This window comes from Perognathus longimembris, chromosome 2 (genome assembly GCF_023159225.1).
Source record: "Perognathus longimembris pacificus isolate PPM17 chromosome 2, ASM2315922v1, whole genome shotgun sequence".
NCBI lineage: Eukaryota > Metazoa > Chordata > Mammalia > Rodentia > Heteromyidae > Perognathus > Perognathus longimembris.
The window spans coordinates 30,503,170-30,526,009 of record NC_063162.1 but is presented as its reverse complement, the minus strand read 5'-3'; positions in this window follow the sequence as shown (position 1 = coordinate 30,526,009).

Genomic DNA, 22,840 nt, shown 5'->3' with positions numbered 1-22,840 from the left:
TATCTGCCTTTCATTTTTTTATGCCAGTCTTGGGCTTGAACTCAGGGCCTGAGCTTTGTCCTTGAGTGTTTTTGTTTTAAATTTTATTTTATTTTTATTGTCAAACTGATATACAGAGCGGTTACAGTTTCACACGTTAGGCACTGGATACATTTCTTGTACTGTTTGTTACCTCCTCCCTCATTCCCCCCTCCCCCATCCCCCTTCCCTTTGCCCCCATGAGTTGTTCAGTAGATTTACACTAAACAGTTTTGCTTTTGTAATTGTTTGTCTTTTTTACCCTGTGTCTCTCGATTTTGGTATTCCCTTTAAGTTTCCTAGTTCTAGTACCTGTATACACGGTTTCCAATGTACTCAGATAAGATACAGAGATAGTGCAGGTACAACCACAGAAAGTGAAGCAGAGGATCGAATCTCAGGAGCTGAAGATTCCATAGAATCTATGGAGAAAGATAAAAAATCAATACAAAACCAATCCAATCTACAAAACAGATCACTCCAGGAGCTCCAAGACACAATCAGGAAGCCCAATTTAAGGCTAATAGGTATTGAGGAAAACCTGGAGAAAGAAGCTAATGGAATAGGTAACCTATTTAACAGAATATTAGCCGAAAACTTCCCAAATATCCAGAAGGAAAGGCCTATACAGATACAAGAAGCATTTAGAACTCCAAACTCACCAGACCAGAATAGGACATCCCACCGACACATTGTGATCAAAACAGGATCAATAGAGACCAAGGAAAGAATCCTTAAAGCTGTTAGGGAGAAGAAAACAATCACATATAAAGGAAAAGCAATCAGAATGACCCTAGACTTCTCAGCAGAGACCATGAAAGCAAGGAGAGCCTGGAATGAGGTATACCAGACTGCTTCCATTTCTATTTCAAAGGGCAGGACTAACACCTAGCCAAGTCAGAGGAGAAGGCTGGGCTCCCTGGTACAGCCTTGAGAATATGAGTAATATTAAAGGATTTGCTGAATCACCTTAATACTTCAAAAAAATTTAGGCAGGGTCTTCCTGTGTAGCTCAGGCTACTTTCATATCCTACTCACAAGGGCTGGGATTACAGGCTTAGATTACCATACTCCACTCACATTTAGACTTTTGAGCAATCCACACAATTTGATGAGCTTTGTATTTATTTGTGTTCCTAAATGACAGCTTTACTAATGGTGATTCAAATTCTTTAGGCGACTTGTAAGAAAACAATACATTTTAAGCACATTATAATCTTTTGGCTATAGTTGTGTAGGGAAACAGTAAGGGGAGATGATCTAAAGAATTTGTTCACAGAAGGATTGAATAAAATTATATATATATATATATATATATATATATATATATATATATATATATATATTTCTCCCAACAATACTATAGTACTTTTGTTACAAGTTCCACTTCAATGTTGTATTATTGGGGAAAAAGTGATTTTATTTTCATTCTACACTTTATCTGACTAATGTAGGATTGAGCTAATGATCTAGTATCTCTAAGGAAAAATGTTAAAAGAAATAGTTATCATGTATCTAATTTGAGCAGGTCTTTACCCAATACAAACATCTTAAATTAACAAGGAAACATTCAGAATGTGGCATATGACTGAACTCTGATTTTATATTCTCCCAGCCAAATCTGATAATTTTCTTGACCTATGAAAAGTTAAATCTGTGTCAGAGTCCTTGTGATTGATGTCATGTGAAAATTGTCAGATGAGTCGGAATTCTGATGCGCCCTGGAGGACTGACTCTTCAACAGAAAAATTGCCAAATGATCCTCAGAAATGGCATAATCTGAAGACCAGACATTTCTCAATTTTAAAATAAAATGTCAAAGTGAAGGCCAACTTTTTTTAGAAAGTAACTCTCATCTTCAGTTATCATGTTCTATGTTACTTTCCTTCCATTAAATAAATTTTTAAAAAAGAATATAACTTTTTTTGAGACAGGGAATCATTGCATAGCCTTGAATTTACAATGTGCCTGCCTCAACCTAAAGAATACAATCTTTTGTTTTTGTTATAGGAATGTGCTTCCACATGAACCCCTAAACTCTTTGCAATCTTCTTTTACCATTGGTCTCTCAATGTGGCTAGGAGGAATTAGGAGTAGGGTTGAGGTATGTTTGCAAATGAGATGGCTTCTCATCCTCTGAATTCTAGAATTCTCAGCATTAACCCAGAGGACATGAGGATGAGAAATGGTTCAGCCTCTTCTCCCTTTACACACCAACTTCAGGTGTTTTACCATCTGAGCCATGCCTCTAGTCCACAGCACCAACTTTTAAATCTATAACACTAACTTTATTGTACTGTATAATTGTGGCAAAATCCTTCATCAGTGGATGACTTTATTGATGGTAGCTGTAATAGCTAACTAAGGTTATGATCATGCCAATAGGGTTAGGAGATCATTTAGGTTTCCTAGTTAAGCACAGGGGATCTGGAGATCTTGTATTTGTACTCACCACCATTCTATAATAGCCAATCTAGCCACAAGCTTGCCTTTATCCATTGCTTTTATAGGACCTCTTCTGTCTCTATTTCTACTTTCCTCCAAATCTAATGATACTGAGTGTATGGAGAATTCTATGCCCTAAACTGTGTGTGTGTGTGTGTGTGTAATAAATAACATCATATATAATGTAAACTTATAGCATATAACACATATAATATATCACATATATAGCATACATAACATAATATGCTCTAATATAAGTGATATGTTATATCTAATATTTATTATATGAACCTTATATTCTATAGCAGATACTGAAGACACCAAGAGATACTGGGTCCATTAATTGGCTTCTCTAGGAATATGATGATACTTGTAGCATGATACTTGTAGCAGTTACCTTTTATTTCTCTGAATAGAAGAGGAGCAGAAAATTTGGATGGTTTCTATGTGGGAGAGAAGGGATAGATACAAGAAAAAAGCCAACAAAACTGTTCGGGTTTTTTTTTTTTTTTAGTATTTCTGAGATTTACATAAATCTAAGTTGAAATGTGCACATTTTAACAGCTTAAACAGTCTTAAGTTATCCATGTCTCCTACGGAAGGAAAAGACTTTGAATCACAACAAAAGGAGTCCTTGGCAACCAACAAATGATATGCAAGGACATGGGCTGCCATTTTCCTAACCAGACCCACAGTCTTTTCAAACTGTCTGTGTAATAATTACTGCCTTTTCCCGACCTTTTTAATGGCCATTTCCTATGCATTGCCAAGAATTCTGATCAGCCTAAGCTCCATGTTGGCATATTTAATAATACTTTTCTTTCTCTCCCCCCCCCCCTTTTTTTGTTGTGGCTCTGCATGCTTGTGAAGTCTTACTTAGATTCTCTCACCCACTCTTGGTACATTTGAAAGACTTCCTTCCAATCTTGAGGTTTTAACTGTGCTGTGCTCCTGCTTGTGCCTTAGTTAGATTCTGCCTTAACGCCACAATTCAGTGTTAAAAGCATGCTTGCGACTCCATACGCACCTGTAAAACAGAAGCTGCATGCCAGCCTTGCTATGTTCCCTAAGTGAACTTAATTTCTTTTAACATATCAGTCATGTGAGTATTGGAACAAATACAGAAAAATTACTTTGGTTTATAACAGCTTTACACTATAGAGCTCATTGGACCTGATGCAAGTTTATTTACATGATCTGAAAGGAAATGATTTTTAATCATAAGCCACTTTTGGATCCAAATGGAAAAAAGTATTTTTTTTTATATCTCTCCTCTAGTTCTCTCAGAATTTCTTATTTCTCTGATCTTTTCTGTCCCTTTAAGAGAATGGGATGAACTGTCTATAGAATGCTTTCCTATTTCGTTTGCTTTTATCCTGGGGTTTCTATAAAATTAAACCTATTGTGTAAATGTATGGGGGACCTCTAACTTCTAATATCCAATTCTACAATCTATTTGTTTTAGTGTCGGATATTTTGTGTTTATTTAACTCACTAAATGATTCAAAATAGTAGCCATATCCCTTTTTTTTGGCCAGTCCTGGGGCTTGGACTCAGGGCCTGAGCACTGTCACTGGCTTCTTTTTCTTTTTCTTTTTTTTTTCTCAAGTCTAGCACTCTGCCACTTGAGCCATAGCACCACTTCTGGCCGTTTTCTGTATATGTGGGGCTGGGGAATTGAACCCAGGGCTTCATGTATACGAGACAAGCACTCTTGCCACTAGGCCATATCCCCAGCCCAGCCATAGGCTTTAATAACAGAATTTCTATGTTTATCTAGCTTTCCTAATTAAAGGAGATACCTTTGAGATTTCATTTCATATGGGTTTCCATCTGTTATCTGAAGAAATTTGCTGAACTTTAGCCCCAACACCTGAGAGGGAGTCTTTAAACCCTGATACTTTATGAGAAATAAGAATAGCTTTGTTATTTATGATGGGCCTTTGCATCTTAGTTTATGTTAGTGAGTTGAATTATGACATTTCTGAGTAGTTTCAGGATGAGGTTGCCAATAGCAAAAAGTCCAGCCATGTCATTAGAGGCAGGAGATTGAATTCAGTCATGAGGCTGATGATTCGATACATGAAGCCAATGATTCGATACATCAGGCCTACATAATGAAACACCAATAAAATATACTGAGCTTAGTGAGCTACCTGACTGGGAATGTACAATACATCCTGACTCTCTCTCCAGGGAAAGATAATGGGAATTTTGCATTTGGAATGCTTCTAGATCTTGCCTTTCGTGGTTTCTTTCTTTTCTTTTTTTTTTTTAAACTGGCTGGTTCTGAGTTTATGTTTCTTTTTCTATAATAACACTAAAACAGTGAGTACAGCATTTTCCTAAGATCTGTGAATCACTAAAACAAAACATTGAGGGTAGGAGGACCTCAGGAACTGATAAATAATTTGGCCAGATTTTAAGGGGAGAGAGGTAGGGGAATAAAGAAGAGAAGATGGGTAGGGAACAGAATGGATTCAGGAAGTCAATCTATCTATCTATCTATCTATCTATCTATATCTTCTATAAAATAAAGAAAAGTGAGGGAAGAGGTGGGTTTGGAAGGCTAGGTAAGAAAGTTGAAAGGGGTTACATTGATCAAAATACATGTATACATAAATTGCTTTGTTTAATGGCAACTTCTTCATATAAAATTCTCAAGGATAATAACAATAAAATAAGATGAATGATCAGAAGTACAGTTGGCCTGAGAATTACTGCTGGTATCTGGAGTGAGGGTAGTCTAGTGGGTGACAGTGTTTTTAACCTGTAAAATTTGATCTGAGTTAAGGTGGTTTGGATCGGAAGTGAACTGCAATACCAAGACCCATTAGGTAACAACGGAATAACATGAGTGTTATAGAATTATTGTTGAAGATATTTTAGTTGGGGCTGGGAATGTGGCTTAGTGGTATAGTGCTTGCCTAGCCTACATGAAGCCCTGGGTTCAATTCTTCAGCACCACATAAACAGAAAAAGCCAGAAGTGGCGCTGTGGCTCAAGTGGTAGAGTGCTAGCCTTGAGCAAAAAGAAGCCAGGAACATTGCCCAGGGCCTGAGTTCAAGCCCTAGGACTGCAAAACAAATTAGTTAAAGGACTTCCTATTAGGATAGTCATATTTACACTGGAATGAAATAAACTAGGTAAAATCTACAATATAGTGACATTGAAATATTATGTTAACATATCTGAAAGAATCATCAACACAGACAATTTATTTAAGTTTTTTCTTGTAAAGACATTTGTCAAAAAACAGGTGCTATACATAGAGCCCCAAACTAAATCTGTGAAGATTATTTTAGGCTAAAATACTTAAAAATTTTGTTGCAAGGAAAATCAGAATGGGGAACATCACTATTTAGCAGAGTTACTCTGAACTTAACCATGTATTCCAACTGCAGAGAATAGATTCTCAATTAAATCTACTGTGGTTTTTTACCACAGAAGAAGAGCAAATTGAAGATGTCAGCTTCTAATTTATTAAAGGTGACTTGCAAGAAGAAGGCAGGCAATTTGGTATGAACTTAAAAAATCCATTCTTGGACCCCTGAGTGTATTTTACTGAGTGTAGCCTCAAGTTACTGTTAAAAATCATGTCAATAAATGGTATACACTTAGAAAATATTGAAAAAAAATCCTCTGTGAACTAACAGAGTCACCATAGGAAAGACAGATGTGACTAAGAAACAGAATGCCATGTGCTTATATACCTATTTTACTCAGAATGAGTCGAAGTTCTTAGTGAAGCATGAGTGATTTTCTTAAAGAGAATCCTTTCTTTTATGATCTCTGTGTTATCATACTTTTTTGTATTGTTACAGTGGCAAATACCTGACAATTTAAGGAGAACGTTTAAGGGAGAAAAGATTTCCTTTGGCTCAGGATTTAGGTGGTTATAGTCTACGGTTGGCTGGATCCATTTTTTCTGGGCCTGTGGTGAGACAGACCATCATGGTGGAAGGGTGTGGTAGAGCAGAACTGACCACTTTAAGGCAGCAGGTAAGTAGGTTGTAGCAATAGAAAGGGGCTATGGACAAGATGCAGCCCTAAGTCATGTTCCCAGTGATTTACTTCCTCCAAAGATGTCCTACTTTCCACAGATCCACCTGCTCCCATTAGTCTACTCAAACTTTAAATTCAACAAAAAAGCAAACTATTAAATAGGTTAGAGCCTTCACAATTGAATGGTCTCTGGAAACACTATGAAAAATACATCCAGAGGATGATAGGGGTGGGGTGGGGGTATTGATCAAGGTGTATTGTACTTATAAATTGATTTGTGAGTGGTAATCCCTTTGAATAACTACTTAAAGATAATAAAAATACAATTAAACATTGTTGATCTTCAAGATTTACCATAACATCTTCTCCTGACCTCTCTCTTTACTCACTCTGTTCTTCTAGCTACTCTCTCTTTCTCCTTATATTCCACTTGCCATACAAACTCATTTGACCCATTGCTGGCCACAGTCAAAATAAAGGGGTAGTTAGACTACAAAACCAGAAAACATTTCAATTCCCCAGTGCTCTGAAAAATTTCTTACTCCTGTTTAATTTGAGCCACATGAAATTGCCAAATCCTGGAAATATGTAAAAGCAAGTGTCTTTCTTACAGAAATTGACAGTGTCAACCCAAATCCAAGAGAATGCAAAGAGGGTAAGAGAATACAGCCACTGAGCAGGGAATATTTTGTATGTCACCACAGGAAGATGCATCTGCTCCTTTGCTTGCTCATAGGTGTTGTTAAATCTGCAGGCTTACTGCAATTAACCCCAGTTATCATGGGGATAATTAACCAGTCTCAATCTTCTATCAATTTTATCTTTTCTTAAACAAGAGATATGTACTGAATCTTCCCTTCCTTCTCCCCTTCCATACTTTCTTTGATGTCTTCCTCTTGAACCCCTACTCATTTTACTGTCAAAATTTATCAGTGATTTAAGACTACATATCCCTTTCTAGTCTTTACCCAGTAGATCCTGAAAGGTCATTAACTCACCAATTTAACACTTCCTTAAGTGTTTTTCCTAAAGTTTTTTTTTCCGCTGATGAATTCTTGCTCTCTGCAGTGCACCTTTCTAAGATAAACTTCTCAATCTTCATTTTTTTTGTTCCTGTCCACTGTCGGCATCATTTTCTGACTTTCTCTCTTCTGCATTCACTCTTATGTGAGCTCATTCACCATGCGGTGTTTCTGGCCCACAGACTGTGTCACATTCACAATCATTTCTTGCAGGTATTTGCATTTAAAGCATCCCTATGCTCTCAAAATCAACATCCCTAAAACTGAATTCCAGAACACTTTTCTTATCAATCACCTCATTTTTATCTTGGACATCACTTTCCTCCCCCAGTCAATGTGACTTTAATACAAAAGAAAAATTTAACAAAAAATTGACATATAAATAAATATCCATATCCATAGATAGTTGTTTCCAGTTTCTTGGGGTCTTCAGTGTAAACCCTGGATCTCTCCCTGTTCTGTGATCTAACAGAATCTCTATGTCTCCATGAGCTCCATGGCCTCTACTCTTTCTTCCTCTGCTTAGTTTACCAGTAATTCATCTTCACTGAGTAATATTATCCATTTTCAAGGCCCAGCTCAAATCTCATGTAGAGCTTTGATCCAGAATTACTTTCACTTGACATTTCCCTATGCACTTTTTTTTTTTTTTGGCCAGTCCTGGGCCTTGGACTCAGGGCCTGAGCACTGTCCCTGGCTTCCTTTTTGCTCAAAGCTAGCACTCTGCCACTTGAGCCACAGCGCCACTTCTGGCCGTTTTCTGTATATGTGGTGCTGGGGAATCGAACCCAGGCCCACATGTATACGAGGCAAGCTCTCTCGCCACTAGGCCATATCCCCAGCCATCCCTATGCACTTTTTGCATGTAAAGGTCTTCAGTGGTTGAAGTACTTTCTTGTACATGTCTCTCTGTGTAATAATGGTCCTCACAAAACTCAATCTATGTTGAATTCAGCTTTTTAATTTCTTCACAGCTCTCAAATTAAGTTAAGTGTTGTTTTAATCAAATGACATGTAGTCTCGTAGGCATGGAAGTACAGAATAATCAGATTGATTCTTGCTTAAGCATTTTGGAAGTCCCCCCCTCCCATTACCTTCAGTTAACTGTTAATGAATAATGATTAGCAAAATTAAAATGCATTAAGCACAGCTAATAACATAAGAGAAGAAAGGGGCTACAGACACAAGTGCATATTCACATCTCAATAACTTGTACTTTCAACTTTTTCTTTACCTGTCCTCTCATTTGCCAGATAAAGTTATATGAGCACAAACTTGCCATCATACAAAAGAGAGTACATGACCAAGATGACAACCATGGTTAGAATAAATATCTGCTGCCAGAGACTACCAAGAAATGTGTTCACTCTTCCAGATCACTTGTAGGGAAGGTTCTGATGACAGATTGAAACTTGTGTCTTAGCTGTCATCATGAAAGGCATGACTGATTACTGTGACCAAGATTCTGAGCAGGAATTCTCTGATACTTCTCTGCAGGGATGGCCCCAAGCTAACAGTGAAATCTATTGTTTTTGTCTTCCTTTTGTGCCCAGGGCTGTCCGGAGTTTCTTGTTTTCCAGCCATTTACTTGCTTCTCCTTTGAGATCTATGCAAGATGCCTTCTTCAATAATGGTTAAGAAGCCAGGAGATACTGGAAACATGCGAGACTTCAAATAAAAATAATATGTGCACATAATTTTTAAGTCAAAAGTATTCCAAGAGTATTTACAAGGTCAATCACAAAGAAGAGCAGCCACTTGACTCTTTTTAGCAATTTCTTCTGGTTTTCACTTCCATTTTTCTAATTATTATATGCTTCTAGTTATTTTTGCTTCTTAATCTTAAATATGATCAATTGTTTTTCTATTAAATTAATTTTTACTATTTTTATTTTTTAAATTTTTATTGTCAAACTGATATACAGAGAGGTTACAGTTTCATATGTTAGGCATTGGATACATTTCTTGTACTGTTTGTTAGCTCCTCCCTCATTCCCTCCTCCCCCCTCTCTCTTTCCCTCTCCCCCCATGAGTTGTTCAGTTGGTTTACACCAACCAGTTTTGCAAGTATTGCTTTTGTAGTCATTTGTCTTTTTATCCTGTGTCTCTTGATTTTGGTATTCCCTTTCACTTTCCTAGTTCTAATACCAGTATACACGGTTTCCAATATACTCAGATAAGATACAGTGATAGGGCAGGTACAACCACAGGAAGGGGATACAAGAGGATCATCAACAATAGAAGCTATGGTTTCATATGGCATGTTGAAAGTAATTACAACAGTGATATAACAGTCATTTCCATAACATGGAGTTCATTTCACTTAGCATCATCTTATGTGTTCATAAGGGTATAGCTATTGGGCTCTTGTGATCCTCTTCTGTGACTAGCCTAAACCTATGCTAATTATTCCTGATGAGGGAGACCATAGAGTCCATGTTTCTTTGGGTCTGGCTCACTTCACTTAGTATAAGTTTTTCCAAGTCCTTCCATTTCCTTACAAATGGGGCAATGTCATTCTTTCTGATAGAGGCATAAAATTCCATTGTGTGTATGTACCACATTTTCCTGATCCATTTGTCTACTGAGGGGCATCTGGGTTGGTTCCAGATTCTAGTTATGACAAATTGTGCTGCGATGAACATTGTTGTGCTGGTGGCTTTAGTGTGTTCTTGTTTGTGGTCTTTTGGGTAGATGCCCAAAAGTGGGGCTGCTGGGTCATAGGGTAGCTGTATGTTTAGCCTTCTGAGGAATCTCCATACTGCTTGCCAGAGTGGCTGAACCAGTTTACATTCCCATCAACAATGAAGTAGGGTTCCCTTTTGGCCACATCCCCTCCAACAATTGTTATTGTTAGTTTTCTTGATATATGACATTCTTACTGGGGTGAGATGGAATCTCAATGTTGTTTTGATTTGCATTTCTTTTATGGCCAGTGATGTAGAACACTTTTTCATATGTCTATTGGCCATTCTCATTTCCTCATCAGAGAAGTCTCTTTTTAAATCTTTAGCCCACTTGTTGAGGAGGCTATTGGTTCTTTGTGGGTTTGTTTTTGAGGAATGTAATTTTTTTTAGTTCTGTATATATTTTAGACATAAGGCCTTTGTCTGTTGTATGGCCAGTAAAGATCTTTTCTCAATTTGTGGGCTTTCTGTTTATCTTGCGAGCTATGTCCTTTGCCCTGCAGTAGCTCTGCAGTTTGATGCAGTCCCATTTGTCCAACCTTTCTTTGATTTGTAGCCTTTCTGGGTCTTTGTTAAGGAAGTTCCGTCCTGTGCCAAAGAGCCCAAGTGTTTCTCCTACTCCTTCTTTTAGTGTTTTCAGGGTATCTGTTTTAATTTTGAGGTCTTTGATCCAATTGGAAGTGATTTTGGTGCAGGGTGATATATAAGGATATAGCTTTAGTTTGTCGCATGTGTTGAACCAGTTTTGCCAGTACCATTTGTTAAAGAGGCTATCTTTCTCCCAAACTACTGTTTTAGCTCCTTTATCAAGGATTAAGTAGACGTGGTTCTGTGGGTTCATTTCTGGGTCTTCAATTCTGTTCCATTGGTCTTCAGGTCTATTCCAGGGCCAATACTAAGCTGTTTTTATTACTATAGCTTTATAATACAGCTTGAAGTTGGGTGTTGTAATTCCTCCAGCACTGTTCTTTCTGCTTAGGATTGTTTTTGCTATTCTGGGTCTTTTATTGTTTCATATGAATTTCTGAATTGCTTCCTGTATTTCATTAAAAATGGTGTTGGAATATTAATGGGTATTGCACTAAATTTGTAGATAGCTTTTAGCAATATTACCATTTTGATTATATTAATCCTCCCAATCCAGGAGCATGGGAGGTTTTTCCATTTCCTTGGTTCTGCCTTAATTTCATTTTTCATGTTTTTAAATTTCTCATCATAGAGGTCTTTCACTTCTTTGGTTAAGGTTATTCTTAGGTATTTTATGTTTTTTGAGGCTATTGCAAAAGGAGTTGCTTTCCTGATTTTAGCCTTGGCGTTTGGGTCATTAGCATATAGAAAGGCCATTGATTTTTGAGGATTTATTTTATATCCTGCAACTTTGCCAAAGTTTTGGATCAGCTCTAGTAGCTTGGGGGTAGAGTCTAAGGGGTTCTTTAGGTATAGGATTATGTTATCCGCGAAGAGAGAAATATTTAACTTAGTTTAGGAAGCTTAGAACCCTCCCTCTTCCCACTCACATCCAAGAGCATACACATTTCTGACATCTGAAAGTTGTTATATCACAATCACGGGGTAAAATAGGTGGTGTTTTTATTATTATAGCATATCAACATTGGTTATAGCTCATTCATTATAGTGACTTTTCCTTTTTTTTTTGCCAGTCCTGGGCCTTGGACTCAGGGCCTGAGCACTGTCCCTGGCTTCTTTTTTTTTTTTTTTTTTTTGGCCAGTCCTGGGCCTTGGACTCAGGGCCTGAGCACTGTCCCTGGCTTCTTCCCACTCAAGGCTAGCACTCTGCCACTTGAGCCACAGCGCCGCTTCTGGCCGTTTTCTGTATATGTGGTGTTGGGGAATCGAACCTAGGGCCTCGGGTATACCGAGGCAGGCACTCTTGCCACTAGGCTATATCCCCAGCCCCCCTGGCTTCTTTTTGCTCAAGGCTAGCACTCTGCCACTTGAGCCACAGCCCCATTCTGGCCATTTTCTATATACGTGGTGCTGGGGAATCGAACCCAGGGTTTCATGTATACAAGGCAAGCACTCTTGCCACTAGGCCATATCCCCAGCCCATGTAGTGACTTTTCCTTTCATCGACATTTTACTTACACCAAAATTAAAAATTTCTCATTAAAAATAAGGATTAAAAGACTTTTTCCAGGCACTGGTAGCTCACATCTATAATCCTTAACTACTCAGGAAGCTGACAACTGAGGATCACAGTTCAAAGATAGCCTAGGCAAGAAAATCTGTAAGACTCTTACCAAATTACCAAAAAGCTGAAAGTGGAGCTGTGGCTCAAATGGTAGAGTGCTAGCTAGCCTTGAGCAAAAATACTCAGGGTCATTGGCCAGGCCCTGGGTTTAAGCCCTAAGATGGGTGTACACACACACACACACACACACACACACACACACACACACACACACACACTCTTTTAATACACCAACTAAGCCTGCCTCAATTCTATGAAGCAAATGCCTCACAATCTGGGTAGTGAGTTAAATCATCATTTCACTGTCCCCTCACCCCCACACTCTAAAGCCAGTTGCAACCTTCAGGCTGACCAAATGTTCTGAAGGCCAGCTATCAATACTGTTCCAGTCTACTTTCACTCTGATTCTGAGACTTTCCTCTGTCTCTCTTAAGTGAGATTCTCCATTACTTGCCTTTATTTATAATTTTGCTCTTTTTCTTGAGTTTTTCCCTCATTTGGTGACACATATCTTCCAGTAGCTTCTCAAGAAAAATGTGTTGGAGGGAAATTCTTTCAGAGCTTGTCTTAAAGTTTCAATCTTATTTCATGCGCGATAGTCTTCCTGGATGTATTTGTCTATTTTCTGTTGTTATAGCAATATACTTGAAAGCTCAATTTCTTTATCAAGAAATTTGTTTTGGTCATAGTTATGGAGACTAAAGGTCCAAGATTCGAGGGGCCCATCTACTTGGCGCTTGGTGAGAGCCCTCCCCACTGTAGAGAAACAGAAATATAGCCAGCTGACATATATGGGCCAAGTGCATTGGATGGTCTTACTTTATAGCAACTCCATTTTTTGGGGTCAGTTATGGGGCTTGAACTCAGGGCCTTGGCACTGTCTTTGAGACTCTGTGTTCAAGGCTAGTATTCTACCACTCAAACCACAGCACCACTTCCGGTTTTCTGGTGGTTAATTGGAAATAAGAGTATCACCAGGACTTTTCTTCCCAGGCTGGCCTCCAGCCACGATCCTCAGATCTCAGTCTCCCAAGTAGCTAGGATTACAGGCATGAGCCACCAGTGCCTGGTTGCAAATCAGTCTTGAAGAAATTTACTCTCACTGATTCACTCCTTAAAATCGGAGTTCATCCCATTTGATAATAGTACTCCCCATGACCTATTTATCTTGCACTCGGCCCCTCCTCTTAAACTCTGCCACAGTGGGGCCCATTGTCTAGCATATGAACTTTTGGGAGGACACACTGAAACCATCCTCCTGTCATAACAGCATTGGATTTTAAACTTTATGTTGGAAAGTATTTCTGCTGAGAATTATGTTACTTTCGAGGAATCCATTACTAGTCAGTTAGTTGGCTTGGCTTTGAGCTGTTTACTCTCTTCTCCCCAGGGTTCATTAAATTTCTTCCCCTAAGTCAAAATATTTCAAAGAGCAATGAGTGTACAGGATTTCAAAATTGTATCTTTTTTTGTTGTTGTTCACAAGATTTGTCTTAAATAATTGCAATTTGCTCACAGTTTCCGTGACTAGTAGGATGAAACACACTTCATTTTACTATCCTGTGTGCTATCTTTGAACAGGACTGGCAAGGTCAGGAAAGAGAAAGGCTGATGGCTGGTTGTTTTCCAGATTGAACTGGAGGTCTTGTCTCTTAAAAAGCCATTGAACACACTACTAAATCAGAGCTTAACAGAAATGGGAAACAATGTTAAGGTCAAACTAATAATCCAAGCCTCCCTGGTACCTATTGCTACTAATCATACTTCGTTAGGAATGAAAAAAAATGGAGAAAATCTGTGAGTATGAAATTCCAGGCCAACTCCCATGAAATTCCAAGATAACTATCAGCTGCCAGGATGTGGGATCATCATAAGCAAAGCCAGACATATGGCCTCCCCTCATCAAAGGCATCTTTAATAGCATGACAAAGAGATCCATTTCAGAGTCTGTGGAGGAAATTAATATCTTAGATTGTGCACCAGGTATTATTTTAAATTGTTCTGTCCTGGTATCCTAAAAACAAAGCAAGAATGAAGGATTTGTTAGGAGAAACAAGAGCCACTTAGCTAGAGGAGAAAATGTGTGTAGCTAGTAATACAGATTGTGTGTCGATAGTAATACCGAGGTAAAGTGCTTAGAGTTAGTCTTGTGAATATTTGAATAAAAATCTACCCACAATTTGGGGATTTTATACCCCTTTAGTGCCTTAAACAAATATCCCATGAGAAAGAGGGCTCATAAAAGTTTCAAACATAAAATTTCAACTTTAAAATGAAATCTTGAGTTTGCATGAAATGAGACTTGCTTAAATTGGAAACTTCCAAAATTGCTGAGTAGGCTGGGAATGTGGCTTAGTGGCAGAATGAAGCCCTGGGTTCAAGTCCTCAGAACCACATAAACAGAAAAAGCTGGAAGTGGTAGAGTGCTAGTCTTGAACAAAAGAAGCTCAGGGACAGTGCCCAGGCCTTGAGTTCAAGCGCAGGACCAGGAAAAAACAAAAACAAAAACAGCTGCACCAAAATTGCTGAGTGATAACTATTTTCAAGAGGAAGAAATGTTGTGGACATTTTTCTGTGAAAGCAAAAACAGCTTTGGGCTTGCTACTGGTAGTAATATAGTGGAGGTCAAGGAAAAGCTTGATAAAAAGACTCCATTCTGGTGACACCTATAAAAGAGGGAAAAATACATCCACTTGAATCGAGGTCAGGAACACGCATTTGGGAAACCACGGGATGGTTTTAGGAACATTTATTTATCTATTGAATTATATCATGTGCAGCTCCTATTCATGTCCAGGCTTCGTACTTGTCACTGATCACTAAAGCAGACAGGGTACCTATCGTCATGGACTTTTCTTTTAATAGAAGTAATACTAAGCTATTATTCACCTATTCTTTGTCCTCCTAACAACTTGTGCCTCTCAAATCTAGATTATTGTCAAAAAAAGACTTTTCTTTTTTTGTTGGCTTCTAAGCCAACTGCAGCTGCAGGGCCCTGCAGCTGTTCCTGAGCCTCTCTGTGCTCAAGGCCAATTGAGCCACTGCACCATTTCTGGTTTTTGAGTGGTTAATTGGGGATAAGAGTCTCCCGGGAATTTTACTGCCCTGGATGGCTTTGAACCATTATCTTCAGATCTCAGCTTCCTATGTAGCTAGGATTACAGGTGTGAGGCACAGTTGCCCAGTACTGGGGCTTGGGCTTGAACTCAGGGCCTGAGCACTGTCCCTGGCTTCTTTTGGCTTAAGGATAGCACTCTACCTCTTAAGTTGCAGCACCACTTCTGGCCGTTTTCTACACATGTGGTGCTGGGGAAATCGAACCCAGGTCTTCATGTATATGAGGCAAGCACTCTTGCCACTTCCCAGCCCTGCCCTGAGCTTCTTTTTTTGCTCAAGGCTAGCACTCTGCCACTTGAGCCACAGTGCCACCGCCAGCTTTTTCTGTTTATTTGGTACTGAGAAATCGTGCTTCAGGCCTTCATGCATGCTAGGCAAGCACTCTACCACTAAGCCACATTCCCAGCCCAAGAGAAGATTTGTGAAAGAGTTTAAAGAGGAATAAAGGATGAAGATTCCACTCCTCATTAATAAAAGGTGATAATAGTCTTAATGATAATGATGTATTGTAATCAGTAGACTTAGTTGTATAATTAATATAATATTACTATAATGTAATTGTCATTAATTATTCCATGTGACAGACACTTCTAGGAGGTCTATATAAATTGGAAATCATTTAATTCTGCCAATAATCCTATAGTAGATACCACATTAATGTTCCTTTTTTAAGATGTCCAATGAGGAGGTAAATAACTTACTTTGACTAGTATGATGACAATGTATAAATAAAGCAAAAGTCAAACCTAAATGAGTTTGATTTTGAAATCTCAGTCTTAACTAAAAATTCCCCATTTCCACTTGATTGAGCCTAAGCAACGAGCATTCATGTGGTCTCTGTGGACTTTTCAGCTCCTGGTTGTAGCATTGGAGGAGCTACCATATTCCCTGAAAAATCCAGTTTCACCCCATAGCATCACCTGTTATCCAGTCCTGTCCTTATGGCATAATGAGTGAAATTTCTGTCTCTTGCCAATGTTTATCTGTGCAAACTCAGAGTGCTAGGACTGACTGGTTTATTCCTACAAAAGGGCTTAACTAGGAAAAGAATATTGCAATCTCAATTCACTTTCACAGTAAGTAACCATTCTGTGCTAAAGACATGGAAGATGCTCTTAATGGCAATACAATAAACAGCTTGAAAATGATAAAGAAGAACAGATAAGGAACAGCTTGCAACTGCTCTGAGTGGGTGTGTACGTGTGTGTATATGTACATGCATGTGCATGTATAATTTAAGTGTTAGTGTCACAAATATTAAATTATTCAATTAGGCAGCACAAGATTAAGCCCATAAAATGGGTTAATGTGACACATCGTTTCACAGATGGGATTCTTGGATGCCTTGCTGGAATTCTCCAGCATGACAAAAGTACGCATTAACTTTTACTGCAGCTTGTCTGAGATTGAAGCAGAAATCAGCTAATAGTTCAAGGGAGAGCAAGAGGGGGTGATGTGAAGGTAAAAATCATGTTCTTGAGCAATGATTTTGCTTTTGTAATTTGCTTCTTTCCTAAATTCTCTTTGGACAACAAATAAGCTGTCTCAAGCTAATCACTTCACAATAACATCTACTATTTAACAGAATACTATTTTGGAGGATAAAGTCTGCTTAATAAATGTTATGCAGTACATTATTCATATCATTTTTATGTGCAATTTATTATTTACATGTTCTTTATTATATATTAAACATTGTAAATACTCTACATGCTCAACAGCTGGGAAATGAGATGTATCAACTGGGACATTTTCACATAATGAAATATTATTGGGCTATTAAATGATGTGAACAAAGAGATCATAATAACAAATGAAGCAATTGTTATGTTAAGTAAATAGATTAAATTACAAAATTGTTTATACACTCTAATTTTGTAAGATATCCACAGGGGGGAAAAATGAAGAGATGGAAATATCTCAAAATGTTCACATTATTTGTCTCTCAGTGAGAAGATGTGGATATTAGTTTAATTTTTTTCATTTTTCTTTGTTCTTTCTATTTTATTCATATGATCTGCCACAGTGCTATTTTTATAATCTCAATCCAAACTGAAAATCTTATTTAAGACACATTTGAATTATTCATAAATGCCAGTGGAAACTTCAATTAGCAGTTACTATTCTATTTGGTTATTGAAAACAGTTCCAATAGCATGCAATTGCAAATAAAATGATTTGTGCAAAATATGAAAGAAATTGTCTGAATTGCAGCCTTTTAGCCAAATTCCACTTAGGACACAGGCCTTGAGAGTGATGGCAAGCTCACCCATGGACATGCTCTTCTGTCTGTTGCTCAGGATCTCTGCTGTTGGCCACACTCTGCTCATGCGCCTCACCCTGCTTCAGCACCTTCCCTAATGGTCCTTCTGCCAGGGTCTTCCTGGAAGTGGAGCTGCTCACATGGTAGAGCACCATCTTTGAGGGAAGTCTAGCTGCAACAGATGCAGGTGAGCGTTAGTGAAGTTTTCTTTTAAAGGTAGAAACTCTTCACTTAGGGTCCTTGATTTTGACCACAGAATAAGAATTTCTGGACAAGTCATGATGGTAAGACTTAGCGGAGCTTTATTGAGTAAGTAAACAAGCAGGAAAACAGACAAAGCAAACACACAAGCAGAAGGGAAGGGTCAGATTCTAACAGAGGGCAGGTGCTTTCACAGGGAGAGAGAGAGAGAGAGACAAAGAGACATACAGCTCCTTGGTCTGTTGATAAAGGCAGGGGATCTGGCTTCAAAGTTATGTAAAGACAGGTGCTTTGTCTTTGCTCTAATCACACCTGGTGTTACTTTCTGAGTAAGGTAAGAATGTATCCTGCCATAAAACAGATCCTTACCCTTGAGATAAAGGGGTACCCTTCTATCTGCATTTTGGGCATGAGGTCACATAAGTTTGGGGGAAGCAATTTTCTCAGGATAGCATACATCCTGTCAGACAAGTGTTAATTCTTAGCGTGAAGAATGCATCCTTCTGGAAGGGATGCATCCTGTTGTCTATGTTTGAAATAAAGCTGGCACTTCGATGTTTCTAAATAGCATATTTCTGTGTTACCTTCACCAGGTCTCATCAAGTATCCTGCTTCATTTCCTCTGAAATGACTTTGTTCCCTTAACCTTAAGGGAAGTAAATGAAAGACTATTGCCCGTATTTGATATTAGCTGAGCATACCTCATTTCTCCCTAGTGTATCCAGGTACATGCCTACACTCCTCATTGGACATTAAGACCCTAAGAAAGGATTAGCATTCTTTGGCTACAAGTATCATGTTAGCACCCTGCATTTATCCTGTGAACATTTTCCATGGTGTGATTATATTATACATGTAGTTTATATGTATCATCATGTAGTTTATGTTTTTGTGTCTTTCTTTTATACTTTAGATTCCTTGTTGCATTCCCAGCACTCTGCACAGTCTACAACCTAAGAGTCCAGCAATTATTTATTTCATGAATAGATGAATCCATCACATTTAAGACCCGAGATGTAGAATTCAAATAAATTTTGATTGAGAAAGAAGCCTGGGAATTGGAACATGATGAGAATTAGTTAGAGAGTGAAAAGTAAGGGCTGTACTCTCCTTCAAACATTAGAATTTGTGGGTGAATTTTCCTCTATTAATGATTTTCTTTTAGTTAGACCTGAAACTTAGTAGCAATAGAGAGCTCTGAACGAGTATGAGGGTATTACACTAGACTACTTGGATTTAAATCCAAGCTAGGTATTTACTAGACCTATGAATATGAAATGCTAATTAACATCATTAGCTCTTTCTTTATCTGTGTAACTTGGCTATAATATGTGTTAAGACTGTTGTAAAGAGAAAATTAAACAATTTGAAACAATTTTAAAATTTAAACAATTTTAAAGGTTAAACAATTGTTATTAATAATTTCTTAGTTTCTAAAGTTGTTACCAATTTCTTCAATGACCAGTAGATGGCATTAATGTAAATTAAAAACAGGCAGTGTGATCCTTTATTCCTATCAGTAAAAATATGGTGAAAAGTAATTTCATGCTTATTGCTTCAAGTTGTAAATTAATAACCAGAGTATTTTGCACTATTTTATATAGTAAAATCCTACAAGAGAACATATTTGGTACAGACAGATTTCCATTAATAGTTCACTATGTTCCTTCTTTGAAATAAGAAAGTTAAGCAAGGCATTGGTGGCTCACATCTGTAATCCTAGCTACTCAGGAGGCTGAGATTTGAGGATTGCAGTTTGAAGTCAGCCCACGCAGGAAAGACTGTGAGATTCTTACCTCCAAGAAACCACTCACAATAAAAGAAGAAGTAGTGTTGTGGCTCACATGGTAGAGCACTAGCCTTGAGCAACAAGAAGCTCAGGGACAGCAGTTAGACCTCAAGTTGAACCCCAGGACCAGCACTAATTGAAAAATAAATAGGAAAGTTACCATGGGGTATTCTGAATGAATAAATGTCCAGTACAGGGTGTTTACAAACCGTGGGGGAAGGACTAAAGGTGTATAATAGAGGGGTGAACTTATACAAAGTCCACTGTACACATCTATGGAATTATCAAAATGAAACCTCCTTTGCACTACTAATATATGCCACTAAAATGGTATTGTACAAGACTTACATGTTTAGAACATTAATATATTATGTATTTAGGACATAAACTAACTTAGATGGACAAGTAAACTTGAATGTGTTGGATGGCTTACTATGCAAAGAAATACCATGAATTTTACTGGTTTATTTTGTCATGATGGCAATGTATTTGAGCTGGGAAATTGTCAATCTTTCATTGAAACTGTATTGTATCTTTATGTAAATTGTCAAATAGTTTAGCTTACTTTCAACTGTGAATTCTATAAGGGAAGATAGTATGTGCTCAGCAAATGTTGGCTGTGTAGTGATAAAATATTCAGTCAATTAGATAAATGTATATTTCTGGAGGTCATCATGAATTTTTCATCAGAATGTTGTAGTTAGTTTATAACAGGATTCTTCCCTTCTGTTCCAACCATAGGAGAAGATAGAATATTTAAAAAATGATTAAAGACATATCAACCTGAAAAATAAGACAAACACTCACATGAACAAGCAACAGAAAAGCACAAAGCAGAGTGAGACTGGAGAGGAAGGACATATTGCTCCCTGTGTGGGGGCAAAGCAGTAGAGCTATGAGTTTTACTTTTGTAAATAACAAAGTAAATGCAGCTGGGCCCAGGCTCACTGCTCGCATTTAACTCCAAAATATCTTCATGAGGTTGAATGATTAAGGATGTATGTGAAGGCGAAGAAAAGTGAACCTACAGCAATTTAAATGTCTAGTCATTTGTCTTATAGGATTAGCATGAGTTTTCTAAAGAGCATTTTTTTTAAAGGAATCATTACTCATGGGAATGATTCAGATAAGGCAAGCTCTCAGACTTTAAATAACAACAACAAATCCAAGACCTACAATAAAAATAGAGCTGGAAATTACCAAGAGAAAAGGGAGACACTCTTCTCTGTTGACATACTACCTGGGAACCAAGAGTCATAGCCACAAGCTCCTTCAGTGAGCATGGAATGAAAGCAAGAGGAACTTAAGTGATTACATGAAGTTCTGGAACCTTCTTCTGTAAAGACCAGGTAATCAATATTTTAGGTTGCCCAAGTTACATGGCCTCTGTTAAGACTTTTCTACTATGATACCCTAATTATCCAAATCATGGATCTGTGGCTCAGTTAAACTTATTTTCCTAAATAGCACTTGGCCAGATTTGCACCATGTACTGCACTTGACCAATCCCTACTTTGTGGCATCACACTTGCATGGGGAAGTTAAGATGCTATCTGTCCTTACATTTTTGAATTGAAGCTCTCTCCCTTAGAGAAGCAGAGTAAAAATTAGTTTGAAAGAGATCAGTGATTGGAAACAAACTTCAGTTAGACAGGAGAAAAACTTTTCAGTGTTCTACAGCAAAGGGAGTGATTATAGTTAACAGTAGTTTATTGGAGATTTCAAAAATAGCTGGAAGAAAAGATTTTGGATGTTCCCAACACAAAGAAATGATAAATGTTTGAGCTGATGGATGCTAATTATACTGATTTGATCATTATATAATATATGTGCTCAAATTTCATACTTTACCCCATAAATATGTACAGTTATTATGCCTAATTAAAGCACTTAAAATTAGCATCTGTGATCAGCCTCTTTGTAAGCTTTGGGTGGTCAATTTTGTGATTAAACACTTCCCCCCTCACATGTGATAATTCCTCCAATTAGATTAGAGTCAAGTGCTGTTGGCTTAGGTTTTCTGCATTCTTTTTTTTTTTTGGCCAGTCCTGGGCCTTGGACTCAGGGCCTGAGCACTGTCCCTGGCTTCTTCCCGCTCAAGGCTAGCACTCCGCCACTTGAGCCACAGCGCCGCTTCTGGCCGTTTTCTGTATATGTGGTGCTGGGGAATCGAACCTAGGGCCTCGTGTATCCGAGGCAGGCACTCTTGCCACTAGGCTATATCCCCAGCCCGGTTTTCTGCATTCTTAAGGTGAGTCTGCACATCCGTATTTCAGACTGCTGAGCATTTAAATTTCGGTAAACATTGTATTTCCTCATTCCATGCTGGTTTCTAGTCCTTCATTCCCCAGTTCTACAAAAATTTATCATTGTCCCCAGGCTGATCTTACTTCAATAACTCACTATGGATATCTAGCAGAAGAAAGTTTGAGAGGGTGAATATCGATTGTGGTTACCAAAGTCAATGTTCAAGATGCTTAATTAATTAATTAACTAATTAACTTATATTGTAAAGGTGACGTAAAGAGGGGTTACAGTTCCATCAGACAGGTAATGAGTACATTTCTTTTTGAACAGTGTCACGTCTTCTCCTGTTTTCTCCCAGTGTTACCCTCCCATCCCCCTCCCACAACTTGTGCTTTCCATCATGTCTATTATCACTGCTGCATTCATTAGTTCACCCTTTGTCCCACTATTTCTGTTTCCCCTTACCCACCCCAAACAGATAAATTTACATACAAGACAAAAAGTACAGAAAAAAGCAGAGACAAAAAGGAAAACAAAAACCAAAAGTAAAATAACAAAAAAACTTGTTTTCATTTCTTGGAGTTCATTTTGATAATCATCATTTTATATGATCATATGCACATAGTTATTGAGCCTTTGTGATGCTCTCCTAAGAATATTCTCCTTTGGTCTCACTGTGTCAATGTCTAGAGTTCTGTTTAATGTACAAGAAGTTTATTTCTCCTGCTTACAGTTCTAGGAAAATTACCTCTCAATCTAGAACAAAGAGACACTTCCAGACCATTTCAATACATACATTTTCTTTTCTTTTCTTTTTTCATTTCTTTATTGTCA